This window comes from Ictalurus furcatus, chromosome 10 (assembly GCF_023375685.1).
Source record: "Ictalurus furcatus strain D&B chromosome 10, Billie_1.0, whole genome shotgun sequence".
Classification (NCBI taxonomy): Eukaryota; Metazoa; Chordata; class Actinopteri; order Siluriformes; family Ictaluridae; genus Ictalurus; species Ictalurus furcatus.
In genome coordinates this window covers 16,647,108-16,663,203 of record NC_071264.1, presented here as the reverse complement: position 1 = coordinate 16,663,203, position 16,096 = coordinate 16,647,108, and the positions used below count along the sequence as shown (strand labels likewise).

At 37.1% G+C, this 16,096-nt stretch overlaps 1 protein-coding gene across 1 annotated transcript in view; it reads right to left on the bottom strand.

Moving 5' to 3' along the window:
• Positions 1 to 15,464, bottom strand: part of ptprsa (protein tyrosine phosphatase receptor type Sa) — a 269,659-nt gene extending 254,195 nt beyond the window's left edge. Inside the window, exon 1 of the mRNA XM_053634470.1 lies at positions 13,531 to 15,464. The gene's annotated coding sequence lies outside the window, so the exon portion shown is untranslated. The remainder of the gene's footprint in view (positions 1 to 13,530) is intronic.
• Positions 15,465 to 16,096: the final 632 nt, after the last annotated feature.

Sequence of the window (16,096 nt, the reverse complement as noted above, 5' to 3'; positions counted from 1 at the left end):
TGTCTTAAGGATGCCTCGTTGGTTAACAGGAATCTCAGCATGAATTAAGCATACGCTACTTTTTCTGGAAAGCAGCTTGCAAGCACTTAGTAATAAACAGCCTGTGGCTTTGTCACTTCCTTTTTGCTTGACGAAGCAGTGCAGCAATGCATTATCTTTAAACGCAGCAGCCTAGCGAGATGCCACTCAATCAACCAAGTGAACACACTAACAACTTAAGTAACACAGTAAAGAAAAGCTGGTAAATGGCCTGATACGGGAAGGAAAATAGAATGTCGGGGGAAACAAGGTGTTTCCCATGATGCACCATTTACAGTCAAGGGTTTGAACTATAGACACTGCAGACAAACATGAGAAGAGATTTTGGCTTGATGTGAACACAGACTTGCTGTAAGGTGTGACTTAAAGATTGCAGGATTTAGAATGAGTTTGGATGAGTTAAAGACAAAGTGAAAATGAGCATGAAGATTTATCTGTGATTCACGATTTGTACACAAACCACTGTTTTGCTTTTAGCTAGCTAGCTAACTATTGATTCTCTCTATTTGGAAACATATTACAAATATATTATTATTCGGTTGTGATCTATTGGCCAGTCACAGACAGCTTCCATTTTATAAAAAAACAAACATTGAAAATATCATATATTCAAAAAGACAGAACTTTTGTTAGTTATTTAACTGAACCTAAAAACTGAACAAATCATTGCGAGAGTATTTTTTTAAAAAATGTGGTTCAAATAAACAAGTTAAAAGCAACTTTACAGCATGGTGGATACGACAACAAAAAAAAACATAAAATATGAGAAGGGATCTGTTTAGAATGTCAAAGGGAACCAAAGTTTTTCCCAAGATGTACCATTTACAACTACAACTATGGTCCTTTGAGGAAACCTTTGAAGCATGAGGAGAACATGCAAACTCTATGCACACAGGTCAGAGGAGGGATTCAAACCTCCAACCTTCGAAGTGCGAGGCACACGTACGTGTGTATGTTTTTGTATATATGATATTTTCAATGTTTGTGTTTGTAAAATGGAAGTTGATTTGTCTGCAACTGGACAACAGATCTCTGAAAACAAAATAGCAGTTGATTGTCTGTGACTGGCCAATAGATCGCAACAGAATAATAATATATTTGTAATATGTTTCCAAATAGAGAGTCTATAGTTCACACCCTTGACTGTAAATGGTGCATCATAGGAAACACCTTGTTGCCCCCGACACTCTATTTTCCTTCCTGTATCAGGCCATTTACCAGCTCTCTTTTATTGTGTTACTTAAGTTGTACACACATACGCTGCGCTGCGTGTGTATATGAGTGTATCCAAACTTTTAAATTATAGTGTATCTAAAAATTGTATATATTTCTGTTCTAATATCTTCATTTAACTACAGTTGTGTGGCCAGACCTTACATTTTCAGATTTCCTTTTGTCAAAATGATATTGAAATATCTTTAGATTCTTTTCAGATGAAGATACAATACAGTAAACTTTAACAATGGCCTTGACTGAAGGAATATATTTCACAATTTTTTCCAAATGAAAGCATTTCTCTATAAAGCAGTGTGAAACTGTATTACATCATCATTATTATTACTATTACCACCATTACACCATGCTGTGATTTACAATTCCACTGAATTACAGTACTGGAGCTCAGCTGCACTCATCTGCGCTCCCTCTGCCATTTAACCCCAGTCAGTCCTTGAATGTGTTGTTTTATGGGATACCAGTGTAAATTGTGAAGCAAATGTGTGATAAAGTGCTGAGTGTTGGAAAAAAGCCAAGCAGCTGAATTTTAAAAACTATGGAAGTTAGGGAGAAACTCAGAACTGATAGCACTAAGGCGAGGATTACAGTAATCTGAGCAACTGCTGAACTGCTCAGCTCCTCAGTTTAGGTGCATTTCGTTGATAGTGTATAATAGCATAAAAATTAATGATGAGTGTTCAAGTGTTTTATTCCTCTTATACCAGAGCAATTTGCCTGATGATTTCAAATGATTTCAATATTGATGTGGTATTGTTTAATACAACATTTAATACAACCCCAATTCCGAAAAAGTTGGGACAGTATGAAAAATGCTAATAAAAACAAAGAGGAATGATTTGTAAATGTACTTAATATACAAAAACCGTATAAAGACAAGGTATTTGATGTTTAACCTAATCAACTGCATAATGTTTTGAAGGTAAATGTATATTTTGAAATTGCTGCATGCAGCACATTACAAAAAAGTTGGGACGGGCCAATATTTGACTAATGGCGATGTGACAAGTTGAAATAAGAAGGTGATGTGAAACAGGTGAGGCAATCTTGTAATCATAGTATATAAGGAACCTCCAAAAAAGGCCTAGTCCTTCAAGAGCAAGGATGGGTTGAGACTCGCCAATCTGCCAACAGATGCATCAGTGAATAATCCTAAACTTTGAGAACAACATTCCACAAAGACAAATCGGTTGGATTTTGGGCATTTCACTTTCTACAGTACACAATATAATTAAAAGATTCAAGGAATCCGGTCAAATCTCAATGCGTGAAGGGCGAGGCCAAAAACTGCTTCTGAATGTGCATGATCTCCGTTCCCTCAGACGTCACTGTCTTAAAAACCATCATGAGTCTGTAATGGAGATCCTGACATGGGCTAGGGAATACTTTGGTAAACCTTTGTCACTTAACACCATTCGCCGCTGCATCCACAGATGCAAGTTAAGGCTTTACTACGCAAAGTCCAGAAGCACTGCCAACTTGTCTCATCTGAGATGGACAGTAGCACGGTGGAATCATGTTTTGTGGTCCAACGAGTCAACATTTCAAATAGCTTTTGGACAAAACAGTTGTCGTGTTCTCTGGGCCAAAGAGGAAAAGGACCATCCAAGCTGTTATCAGCATCAGGTCCAAAAGCCAGCGTCTGTCATGGTATGGGGGTGTGTCAGTGCCCATAGCATGGGTAACTTGCACATCTGTGAGGGCACCATTAATGCAGTAAGATATGTGCACATTTTGGAGCAACATATGCTGCCATCCAGAGCAGGACAACGCCAAACCACATTCTGCCCGGATTAGAAGTGCATGGTTTTGTAAGCAGAGAGTGTGGGTGCTAGCATGGCCTGATGCGGTCCTGACCTGTCTCCAATTGAGAACGTGTGGCGCATAGTTGCGCAATTGAAGAAATGCATAATGGATGAATGGGTGAAAATTCCGCTTGCTAAACTTAACCAATTGGTGTCTTCAGTGCCCAAATGCTTAATAAGTGTTATTAAAAAAAAAGGTGATGTTACACAGTGGTAAACATTCAACTTTCCCAAATTTTTTGGAGTGTGTTGCAGTCATCAGATTTGAAATGAGTGTATATTTTAAAAAATGAATTAAATTCACAAAGTAAAACATCAAATAATGTGTTAATAATGTCTTTCAATATAGTACAGGGTAAATTGAATTTTCAATTTTCAATCTTTTTGGGTTTTTTTGCATTTTCCATACTGTCCCAACTTCTTCAGAATTGGGGTTATAATAATATAATATAATATAATATAATATAATATAATATAATTAAAAAGAATAACATAGCACAGTGATATTTTAAGCTGAAGCATACAGGGAAATTGTATGGCATTATTTTTCAACAACAATTTTTTAACAAAAAATAGGTTTCATTATAATTGACACTTAACATTCATTTAATTGACAATTGACATCCTTACAATTTAATATTTCATGACACCTGCCCTCGAGGATATCACAGAATCTTTTCCTATAATGTGTTACAGGGTTGGAGAAACTGCTTTATATTCTTTGGAAATGGTATACATATTTCAGATTTTTCTTATCACAGTATACCATAACACCAACATACTGTGGCAGGTGTGATCCCAGGCCTTTTTAAGCTTATAGTAACCTCTGCACCTGAGAATATCAGTTCTCTGAGATGAATGTATGAAAATGGGATAAGAAAATGCTTAAAAAATACACAGATTCCAGCAAAACTACTATCTCAATATTCAGCGCATACGCACACATTTGCACAAACATGAAGGCAGCTATTTTAAGTTCATTCATGTGTAATGCAATTTGGCGCTAATAGGTCTCATCGCCTCATTGCTGATAAAAACCTGCACCTCGACAGAACTATAAATGAACTGACGGCTGCGATGGCACACAATGTTTGTTTTCCTGTTCCTATTCAGACCAAGCAGTCAAGGGCTGTACTGAAACACAGCATCGAAGGCAAAAGCAGGTTTAATCAGAACCTTGAAAAAAATCAATAATTTCTAAAATCCTATAACAGGAAAATTCCTATGAGTGCAAGTAGATGCAAATTGCTCATCCTAAGAAAATGAGGTTTATTTTCTGTTATCAGCTATGCTTGTGTGTCAGTGGATTAGAACTGGAGAAGTCTAATAGTGGAACAGGAGCTTAATAGCACCAGTGAAACCACCAATTAAGAAGGAGATCATGAGAGAAATGTTGGGTGCAGTACAACATCAGAATTTACAGTACATTTTAACTACTTGCTTTATTTTTATTGTATTTTTGGAGTGCTTTATTCTACAGTGTGGCAAGTAGCTAGAATTTAATAGGTGAAGGGATTGCAAGTGATTTCTGGTACACGCTTTGCATGTTGGATTTTAAAGTGCATTCTTACATTTAAAAAATCTCATTGTTTATGTAATGACAGGGATTTTATGGCAGATGCTTAAAATGCATTTGTATTTAACAAAGAATAATTTATAATTGCTGATATGGTAAGGTTTTCTATGAAGAAACATTTATGAAAGGAGTCTCCAGTGTCAGTGGTTTGTAACAGTCAGAGGTCAGTGCAGGAATGTCTAAGAGCAGGAAATGTGGACATGTGTCTAAGAGCAGCTTTGTGGGTTCTCTGTAATGAGCTGTATTTTTTTTTTTTTTTGCCTTTTAAACTTCTCTTTATAGCAGCTACTGTATACTTTAAGTGATGTCACTTGTTTTGTGGAAGTTGCACAACATTAAATGTAACTATAAATGGCTAGAAATTATGGATAAACTGAAAAATAATTCTTAGTATTAGCAATTGGCTGTAGTATAAGAAGAATAAAGCACTTCAGGACATATTAATTAGGTAACATTAATTTACTTAGTTTTCTAGTGATTTTATGTGAAATCTTCTTTGAAAAGGAAACTAATTATATTAGAAACTAATATAATAAAAAATAATAATGATCCTAGATGGAACTAGATGAACTACAAAGTCACAAGGAATCCTTAAACCTCACCTGCACCATAATCATAGCTGGCCCTGCCCTCTGACCCCAACTTCTTTCCATGCTGGGAAATGGGAAGAAAACTGTACTGCGTACATCAGTATACATATAATGATCCTGAAGATGAATTTCATTAAAAAGTAAAATTTGAAGAAACACAGAAAATGAAGGACAGGTTTCCTACCTTTTTCTTAACACTTTCTACATTTTTCTCTTGTCTGTATCATTCAATTTCTTCAACACCTTTACAGAGTTTCAAACCCACCGGTGACTGTAATTAATATTAAGTGAAAATGGATAGCATGGTCTATGAAAAGAGATCCTTGGAGCTCAGTGATAAGGAAGGAACACACACTGACAACACAGTTAAAGCAAAAGCAGGGCTTTTATTCAACCTGCCTGCTTTGAGCCTTAACCATGTGCATCAGAAAGAAAGATTACGGACAGAAACGTAGGTAGACGGGAGGTCTGTGTTGCAGCATGATACACTTCCAACTCCTCAAATCAATCAGGGTTGAAATAGGCCAACCCCCTTTTCCATCAAGTACTTTCTTTATCACCAGGTTTTCAACCTGCCCAATACACTTACCCAAACCTCTTCATATGACAGAAAGAATTAGGAGAACTACCCAAATTGCTACCTACCATGGATATATAAAATGATATACATGGTCTGGAACATTAAACTGGACTGTATATTAAAGAAAGGTCCATGGGGCCATATTCAGAGTTTGAGGCTCCCAAGGTCAATATTCACACTGGGAAAGATATGTGTATTCAGAGATGGGTTTTGTAGCTGCTTAAAGCCAGGTTTACACGGCACGATTACAGTGATCTTGTAAGATTATTACTTCTCACACTGAGTAAAATCTTGGCCTTATTCTATAACAAACTGTGGGATAAGAAGTGTCCTCCATGTCAGATTATATGATGGCGATCCTCTAACGATAGTCCTGAATAAAGAAAATTACTATGCTCTGTTTGTGTTATCAATCAGTGTTTTGATCTAAGAAAACAGTTTTGCATATAATAAGGTTTTGTATATGAACAATGTAGTAAATATTGCACATTATACATTACAGGAAGTCATGCTTTCTTTATAGATCCTCCCCATGGATCAGCAGACTGATGAAGATATTCAGGTTTGGCATCAGAATACCTCTAAAAACTCTCAAGGCCTTTCTGACCCATCGACTTGCTTCAACCTAGCCTTCCTGCTGACTCTCACACCCCCAAAAAGACATATCCTTCTCTCCTTATGCTGCATAATACATGAGGAAAGTGAAGATGAGTGATGAATCATTCATGCTCATTAGGTGAGTGAGTAAAGGCTCACTGGACGACAGCTCAATAAAAGGAGTGAACAAATTTCATCCTCCTGTGTCGCCCAGAAACCTCGCCGGACTCCAACCAGGCTGTCGAGACGATGTGTGACCTTTAGAGTTGTGACCCCAGGGGTTGTAGGGCACAACCCCACCCTGCAGATTTTCTCTCATTTAGGTGTCTCGCCAAGAGACCTAAATGAAGCTGTAACCAGCAGGAGATTATGTCTCACTGTGTTCTGTTCGTTATGACCTTTACAAAGAGTTACAAGCACACATGAGTGAGAACAGGGAGGAGAGAGAAAGAGAGGGAGGGAACCGGAGCAGGAGCTTCTTGTTGCACAGGGATATTATGACCTGTCAACATCATTTCAATTTGTTTTTTTTTTCTTCTTCTTCTTCTTCTAACACCACTCAAGGGTGGACTAATGATAGCTTTATTGGCTAGAATACTAAAATCTCCAGTGTGCTGCCTACTATTTTGCTAAAAAGTGGTAGCTAACAGAATATAATAACATATTTTGGGTTGCTAATGGGTGTATTTATTTGATTAATGAGTATTATTTATTATTATTATTATTATTGTTGTTGTTGTTGTTGTTGTTGTTGTTGTTATCATCATCTAACAAAGTTTTTAATGTAACACATTGTATTGGCGGCATCAACAAAAACAACAAAACAGTAAGTCTGTGGCAAACGTTTCAGCTATAAGCTGTCCAGCTAGCATTTTCTCTCTCTCAGTGTTTAACTGTGACGGTGACGTGTTGTCTGTGTCATGCTAGCAGAAGTTATATCACAACTTCTTGCTGAACTTTATTTTGTTTGGTTTCGCTGTCACTGTTTTCACATACCTGCATGTTCTTGATTCAGTTCATGTCACCATTGCACACTAATTAATCCAGCGAGTAAACACCATTCTACTGTCAACCAGAGGTTTTCAAGATTTGGAAACATGTGCTTTACTTACAGCATCAAATCCGTGAAGTGCGTTACGTTTAAACACAGCTATGCACCAAATTAAAATAAGGAGTACATTTTATTTGGGCTGTTAAACCTACTTGAATAACACTACATATCATAACACTATGAATGAAAATGCAGAGCCCAAACATGGCTCCTGGATTAGTGACAATTAACTTGTGTGAAAATAAGCAATGAATTGAGTTGTGAATTAATTCCAGTGGTTCACATTTTTTCTTTTTAAATGAGTATTTTTGTGTATATTTAAAATTTCACATACAACAGAGTGGTTGGAATTTGTTTATACAAAATACTGTTAAATTAGTGAAATCTCAGCATTCAGTGCTCATTAGAGGGTTGTGAGTTTAAATCCCAGATATTAGAGCTTTGATAGCATTTTGCCTTAATAAATAAGTACCTGTCAACTGTGACACATTTTATTACAGAAAATATTAATTCTAAGAATCATTACAATGAAAAAAACAAGGTAATCACAGGCCATTTCTTTTTTACAACCTTAAGAGCTTTACAATCTCTTATTGTCTTACAAATGCCATTTAAGGTGTGTACACCAGTGCTGCTATTTTTCAGTCTTTTCCTGACTATAAGATTTTTTGCTGTATAGACAACAAACCAACATTGATGATATGTAATTATTTCTTGCCTAATTATTATATGGCCAATTATTACACCTTTTTACCTTAGGTGTGCTACTACAATAATTAATCTAAAGTTATAGAAAGAAAAGTTATTATTTAAATCTGGAAATGTGTGCAATTGACTTTATTTGATCTAACATGGATCGTTAGGATTTGTGCGGTCCATGCCAGCTTGAGTTTCATAAAAACAAAAGGGGGATGTACCAAATACCAGGATTTTGTTGTTTTTTTTTGTGATTGTGGCAGCCAAAAATGCTTGATTTTGCTGCAACTTTTTTTTTCTAAATTTGCTATGTATCTTGCAGAGTTTTTTGTGCTTTTTAGCGGAAAACTAGTTGAATAGGCGAAACTGCAATTGCACTAAATTGTTTTGCACAGTCTTTCAGAGTGATGTTTGTTGGTATATGGGATTATATATATATATATATATATATATATATATATATATATATATATATATATATTTAGCTGTACTCATGTTCAATACACGTGAAACGAAGAGGGCTTTGGCTGAACGTGCGCTGTGTTGACATCACACATCCTGGCCAAAATTGGCGGAAAATCTGCAGCAATTTTGAAAAATTGCAAGCTCCTCAGAATATTACAGAGTTTGCTTGATTTTGCGGTAATTTCTGTGATCGCAAAAATAAAGCAAAATCCTGGAGGGACTGAAGTACTAAGAATACTGAAATTTATGTAAAAAAAATTTAAGATTACACTTTTCACTCAAGCTGATGCTGATAATATAATTTCTAATGAAAAAAATCACTGTGGCATCCTTAGTGTACTCAGTGTAGTGAAGAGTTGGCAGGCAGGGGCTGCAATCAATCAGGAGGGAGGAGAAATTGACCACTATTAATAAAACAGATTCAGAACTAAGTGACCAACCAAAGATGCTGGTGAGTAGCTTGGTATTTTTATATTTCAAACATAAATTCGGACGACAGTGAATGATTTGCGTTATCCTGTGGTCTGGGTTAGGGTTAATATGCTAACACTATCTGGCTTTTTCCAAGCATTTTTGATAGACTGGAGAACACAATATATTGACTGCATCGACTTTAATTATAGTCTTGCGTTTCTGTCAGTCCCTTATTCAGCCTGGACTGCAATTGTGCATTAATTTGCAGCTTCTATTTCGTCACACTTCTGTATTTTGTTTGGGTCTGCCTGTTATCTGATTGTTAATTAAGGATTTTTTGAGTAATTTGCAGATTTGTCCAGTAATGAGGACTCTTAGTGGAAAAGCCTTAATAAATTATGCTGCAGCAGGCATCCAAGTGCCTCTGGCACTCCTGCTTGTCATCACATTGATTTGATAATTATTAATTATTTTGCCTCAAAGTATCATTCAATATGGAAAAATAAGATTCAGATAAAAGGTCTGATAATGGTTTAACAATAATGGTCCTGTTACACTGTGTGTGTGTGTGTGTGTGTGTGTGTGTGAACGGCTGCTCTACAGGATGCAAAAATCATCAGGTTTCACTCATAAACACACAACAGGATCACTCTTATCAAAGAAAATTCCAAAATGTTAGATGAATAAGATAACTCTAATCCTTTTCTGGAAACAAGAAATACACCCATTAATAAAACATTTTTATGAAAATAATATTTATGAGGTTTAATGCCAGCTTCATGTAGCTTCACCAAAAAGCCAAGACAAATATTGTATCTGAATATATTAAATATTTCATTTTGTATTTCTGAATACATGTGTGTAAAGCTGAATACATGTAAAGTAAATGAATCAGAGGAACTGTTGACATCACTGTGGTAGCATTGATTAGGCAATATAAACTGTTTTTATGACTTCAAGACAATTAGAATTTTTATTAAGATCAGCCTCAAGACTTGCTGGTTTCATCATTCCTGATGCAAAGCCCTGGTGGTCTCCATTTCTGTTTTTCATCAGCCAGGGGGCACGAATAAAATGCAATGATGATAACATGCAAAGGCTATACTGAAAACACAATTCCCTGGCCTGTGATGAAATTAAAAAGCTTTGTGAAATGAGCATGATATAAAAAAGTAGACAAGTCGAGTCATATCAGCCTGCAGTTCATTTGTGAGGTTACATCATTGTGAGAGTGTGTGTATTTGTGTAGGCATGTTTTTATAGCTTGGACCAAATGTGATACTGTGATCTGAATATGACCTTGTGGGGACATATGGCTCCTTTTATTTTTCTGTTTGTTTTGCTTGTATTTAAAGTAATAATAATAATAATAATAATAATAATAATAATAAAGTGTCAGAGTATTTCCTTTTGGCTATTGAGGTTAGACTTAGGTTTACGTGTAACATTGCATTAATTAACTAAATTAATAATTAAGTCAATGGAAGCTCTTCACAAGGATAGTAAGACAAACGTGGGTATTATGTGTTAAATGTTGATCTATTAGATATAAAGGTCATCACAGATATGAACATCATTTGGAGGGAAAAAAAACAGAATTCAAAAACAAGTAAAATATTTGTAGCCTAATTAGCTATTCATATCTCACAGCCGGAACTGTTGAGTCACGTGACTAATCCATACCTATTCAACCTGTGCTCCAAATGTGACAGAGAGCAATCAATACCGCGCATGCGCCATATTGACACTATTAACAATCCAACGAGGCCGTTTACTTCAACGGTTGCAATGTCAAATTTGCTTTCCATTCTCATGGCTACGTCCCAAACCGCATTCAACCGTATTTAACACAGTGCCAGAAATAGTTCTCCAGTGCTCACGCACAGCCATTTCACACACCAATGGTCGCACTTGCCATATTGCTGTGTCTCAAACTGACAAACCGCATAAGATACTACACTCCTAAAGGGTACACACAGTAGGATACGCCGGAGTACGTTATTATAACACCCATCTGAAATATTACATGATACCTCGACAAAGTGTGATATAAATAGCCTACATAAAACAGAAAGTATACAAAAATAATCCCTGGATGTAGCCTATGTAAATGTAGCCTAATGACTGGTGTTGGTATTCATTGCGCTGTTCACTACGAAGAAAAAGTCAGTGAAGGAAATTGCTCATTTCTTTCCTTACTGTGGTCGATAGTTCAATCCTAAGATTTCACCAAAACTCACTTATGAGACCAGACATGGGAGAACTCCGAAAGCTTTTACCTAACTGCTAGGGTTGCCAGATTTACGGTTTTAAGCTTCAATTAGGCTAGTTAATTAATTAGGCTATAGTTAGTTGGTTAGTTAGTTAGTTAGTTATAGATAGATAGATAGATAGACTATATTTAAAATACAATCATATAGCCTTACACTATGTGCTTTATAATGAAGTGGTATCTCAGACCCCTTTCTGATCGGAAGGTCACTAGTTCAAAACCCAGCACCGCCAAGCTGCCATTGCTGGGCCCTTGAGCAAGGCCCTAAACCCTCAACTGCTCAGTTGTATAAATGAGATAAATGTAAGTCGCCCTGGATAAGGGCGTCTGCCAAATGCCATAAAAGTAAATGAATCATAATATGTGTTTTAATCCCACCCCAGGTATCAATTTGAACTGTATGTTTAAATGTAATTTTCGTGTAGTGTATGACAAATAGGCTATAAATGTTGCTTGAATATAATCGAAGGAAATTGGGTTGCCAGATTTCACGTATCCTACTAGGGACATCTAGTTATGACATAATTCATATCGTGTTAAGGATGGTTTAGCGCACAGGTTTCTATCCCTGGTCACGGAGAACCCCCGTCCTGCATTATTTAACCTCTAACAAACTCCAGAAAAGGTTATTCGCTAGCTGATTACTTGGCTCAGTTTTGTTCGAAGAGGGAAAACAAATATGTAAGACCTGGCTTGGGAACCTGTGGTTTAGGAATGGACTTCAAACCGTGATGGAGTAAAAGCAATCGACACAATCTGGCACCCCGGTTTATATACAAGCTTGAGGTTGAAATTATGCGCTGCTGAATCCTGCTGGAGAACACCAAAACCGCGATTAGGAGTTGGATGAATTGTGAAGAATAACAAAAAATGTTACAGTAATAAACATTTATAACACAAACGTCGACCTACGTGATGCCAATGAATAATCTGATGTAATTAGGAATTTGTGGGATTGCGAGGTTAAACGCGCGCGCTCTGCGCGACCCACCACGAAATAAGGCTGTAACTTTTATTTACAGCATTACAATTTTAAACGGAAACGCTATGTTCATATTGGATAATTAATCTCATACGTACCGAAATCTGTGCTGGAAAAGGATCGTGACTTTAACGGAAGTGATTTTTTTAAATCCAAAATTACGCGCGCACATCGCACAAAAATGTAGCTATGATAATTTCAGTGACAGTTACCGAGATGCATCCAGATAGCACACAAACCCCAGAATAAGAGATTTGATTTTCTAATGTGATTTTAGTGTTCAGTCTTGGTTCCTGGAGTGTGCGGAATCCGCTCTGTGTGATTTCAGGGTGTGTGTATGTGTGTATGTATAATCACGCGCGCACTACTAGGATGGAGCAAAAGTCTTTAAATGCATGATCATGATCTCTATCTAACATCAAATTTCCGAAGTCCTCAAGACGAAACTAGGAGGTCTTCCGAGTCTCCATCATTTGCTCACATACAGGAGCTGTCAAAAAAAAAGAAAAAGAAAAAAACTTACGGTGTTCTCGGTCGTCTTACGTCTTAAATCCGTGTTATGTTATATCGTGCAAATTCATTAAAAAAAAAAAAAATTTACCTCATGGGAAACTATAGCGCTTCCAAAGCGCACAACGTGAGACAACACTGCTGAGATCCTTCAACACAGTATTTATTTCCTCTATGTCCCAGCTTCATCTTCAGAAACACACAAAATCAGCACTACGTGCACTTTCAAATATATGTGATATTTTCATATATGGCATATAGGCTACAATTTTTATCACTTGAAATAGCCAACTTTCTATAGCCTAGTATAGGGTATGCAATGGCACTGGGTCTATGGGTATCACACGCATCTATTACTGAATGCACGTTAAACATTAAACAGCATATTACACGCTGTACACCACGTCGAGCACCGCATGTACGTGAAACATGGTGCGCACTGAAGGAAAGAAACTAATGCAAGCCAAAGCATCCGAGTCACAAACCAAGTCCTGATAAATCATATAAATGCATGAGATATTTTGCATGTACACACACACACACACACACACACACACACACACACACATATATATATATATATATATATATATATATATATATATATATATATATATATATATATTAGAAATCTCTAAAAGAGAAAAAACAAGTGCACTCAGTGCAGTTATTTCCCAAATTTTACTTATTTTACCATCAGCCTTCATAACTTGCTCCTACCTTTTTTCTCCTAAATGAATTGACAGCGTTCCTTTTCCTCGTGCACGCGCAAAAACCCCGTCACATCTTCAAAGGAAAAAAAAATACGTCTAAATGAATAAATAATAATAGCAATAATCCCGTATGGATGCGTTTTCCGAGATCCGAGCAGCTCAATTTGGCGGTAACACAGGTTTAAATCCCCCGGTAGCGTCGCGCGACTCGGTGTGTGTATGCGCGTGTGTGAGCGTGTGCGTGCGCGCGCGAGTGTACGGCAGGACTGACGCTCCTCCTAAACCCGCCGGTTTGGAGAAAGCGAGAGGAGGGTGATGTCATGCGCGCGCGCCCACACACACACACACACACACGCCACCGTTCTCTCTCGCAGCATCCTCTAATAGCCACGCCCCTGTCCATTTCCGTTCCTCCCACGGCCCGCCCCTTTTTGGCGACGTGATGAAGTCATGGGCTCCGTTCCCAAACCGCATACTGTACTAAATAGTGTGTAAATGTAGTACACCACGGACGGTAAGCATCCTAATGGTGGTGTGTGTTTAATATTGGGACAGTAGCATGACCAAGACGCAATAGCGCGTGCTTCCATGCATTCAGCTGAGGAATTAAATATATTAAGTTATTTAGTCTTGCAGCAGTTCTACACAGCTTTTAAAGCATTCAAAAGTCCAAAGACATGCATTTTAGGCTGACTAGCATGTCCAAAAGTGTCCGTAGTGTATGAATGGGTGTGTGAATGTGTGTGTGTGCTTGTGCCCTGCAATGGATTGGCACCCCGGGTGTCCACCACCTTGTGCCCCAGGTTCCCCGTGACCCAGTAAGGATAAGCAGTACAGAAAATGGATGGAGGGCTGGTGGCTTCATCCTCTGTACAAGTCCAAGATGGAACATTTAATAATAATAAATAACACAGTTGTAGGTTTACATATAACCTTAAAGCAAATAACCCCTTTAAAGTTCGCCTGAAATAGCTGTTTGTACTCATCCCTTAGTGTTTTGGAAATCAATAAAATGGTATATCTTGGGGGGAAAAAGTTTATTATTTATTATCATCACTTCTGGGAAAATTATTTAAATGTTTTAATGATTTATCCTGTACTAGTCTTATGTTTATCCAATGAAACACTCACTAGAATGTATATGTCCCGCCCTCAGGGGCGTGTCTTGATCTACAGTAGCAGCTAATTAACAGTAAATATGGTTCTGCTTTGTGTTTTTTGCTTTGCTTCCTCATGCACACTATTCCCTTTTCAAGTAATAACTTAACTGAGAATAAATGGTTGGAGCTTATTCATTTGGAAGAGGGTAAAGTTTGTGCAAGTTGGTGGTTTTGTGACTTTTCACAGGAATGTTTTTCCAACTTGGAGCTGTTCAGTGCAAAAATGTTGTTACCTTAGATGTATTGAGAATGATTCCATCTTTATACACCATACTTCTCTATCAGTGAGTGTTAGGAATATTATCTACCACTAAGATTTGTCAGATGTCTCCTGGTGATGACATTGTGGCTCAACATCACTAGTGGCACTGCAGTTGGTCGACCTCCAATTAAACATGTGTGGTATAACTCCAAAAAAAAGCATGTCATGCTTGTTAAAGTGGACAGCTGGGGGTTAAGGTCACATTAAGAAATCCTCCTCAAAGGCTCTTGTTAAATGTTTTGTGATTTTCCATGTTTAGCTAGTTTGCTAAACTATTGTCAAGTTTGTTTAGATTTGGTGGGGGTGTGGAGTATCTCGAACACTACTGGCTGTTGTGTATCAAGCACTTCAACACGCCGCCGCTCTGACTTCCTGTTACAATATGTCAACATACGGATTCAGTGCCAAACTGGTCTCAGACCAGTTTATGAAGCTCTAGATTGTACATTTTTAAGAGAGTATGAGGATATGGAAAAATCTTTTTAAAAAATGGAACATATTTTACACACAATTGTAAATTACCTTCATGGGGTCTAAAAGGGTTCTACTTGCAACTTTAAACCATAATATAGAACAAAGTCATTGCTACTGTAATATCCATAAACATTTCTTTTGTACAAGTATGAATCATATTGAGGAAGATTTACATGGCATGTGGCACAAATATGAGCGCAATCCAAGTGGCATAAAAGAAGCCTACGCAGGGGACTTTGAGGAGATAAATACTCCTGGCTACTGGGTAGCCAAGTGTCACTCCAGACTGAAGTGCTGAAAATCAAATTGCTTTAAAAGAATGTTTTAAATGGCCACCAATCAAGGGACAACTAATGAATATTATTTTTCTGTACAAGTATAAATCAAGAACAAGTCATTAAGTACAGGTCTGAATAATGCTGCATTTGGCACAAGTGAACTGCAAGTATAGTGAACTAATTAGTGCTAAACCTTATAACTTGTAGATACATATTTTATATATTTGTACATATTTTGGGACAGAACTGGTCAAACAAATTACCACTGAAAGCAGAATATAACTGGCTGTTATTGAACTATTGATGCTGCCCAGATGAAACAATTAAATCCTACACCTGGGAATTTGAGGAGAGAACACTGACTAAGGTTATTCCATACCAAAATGTTGAAAAGGAATT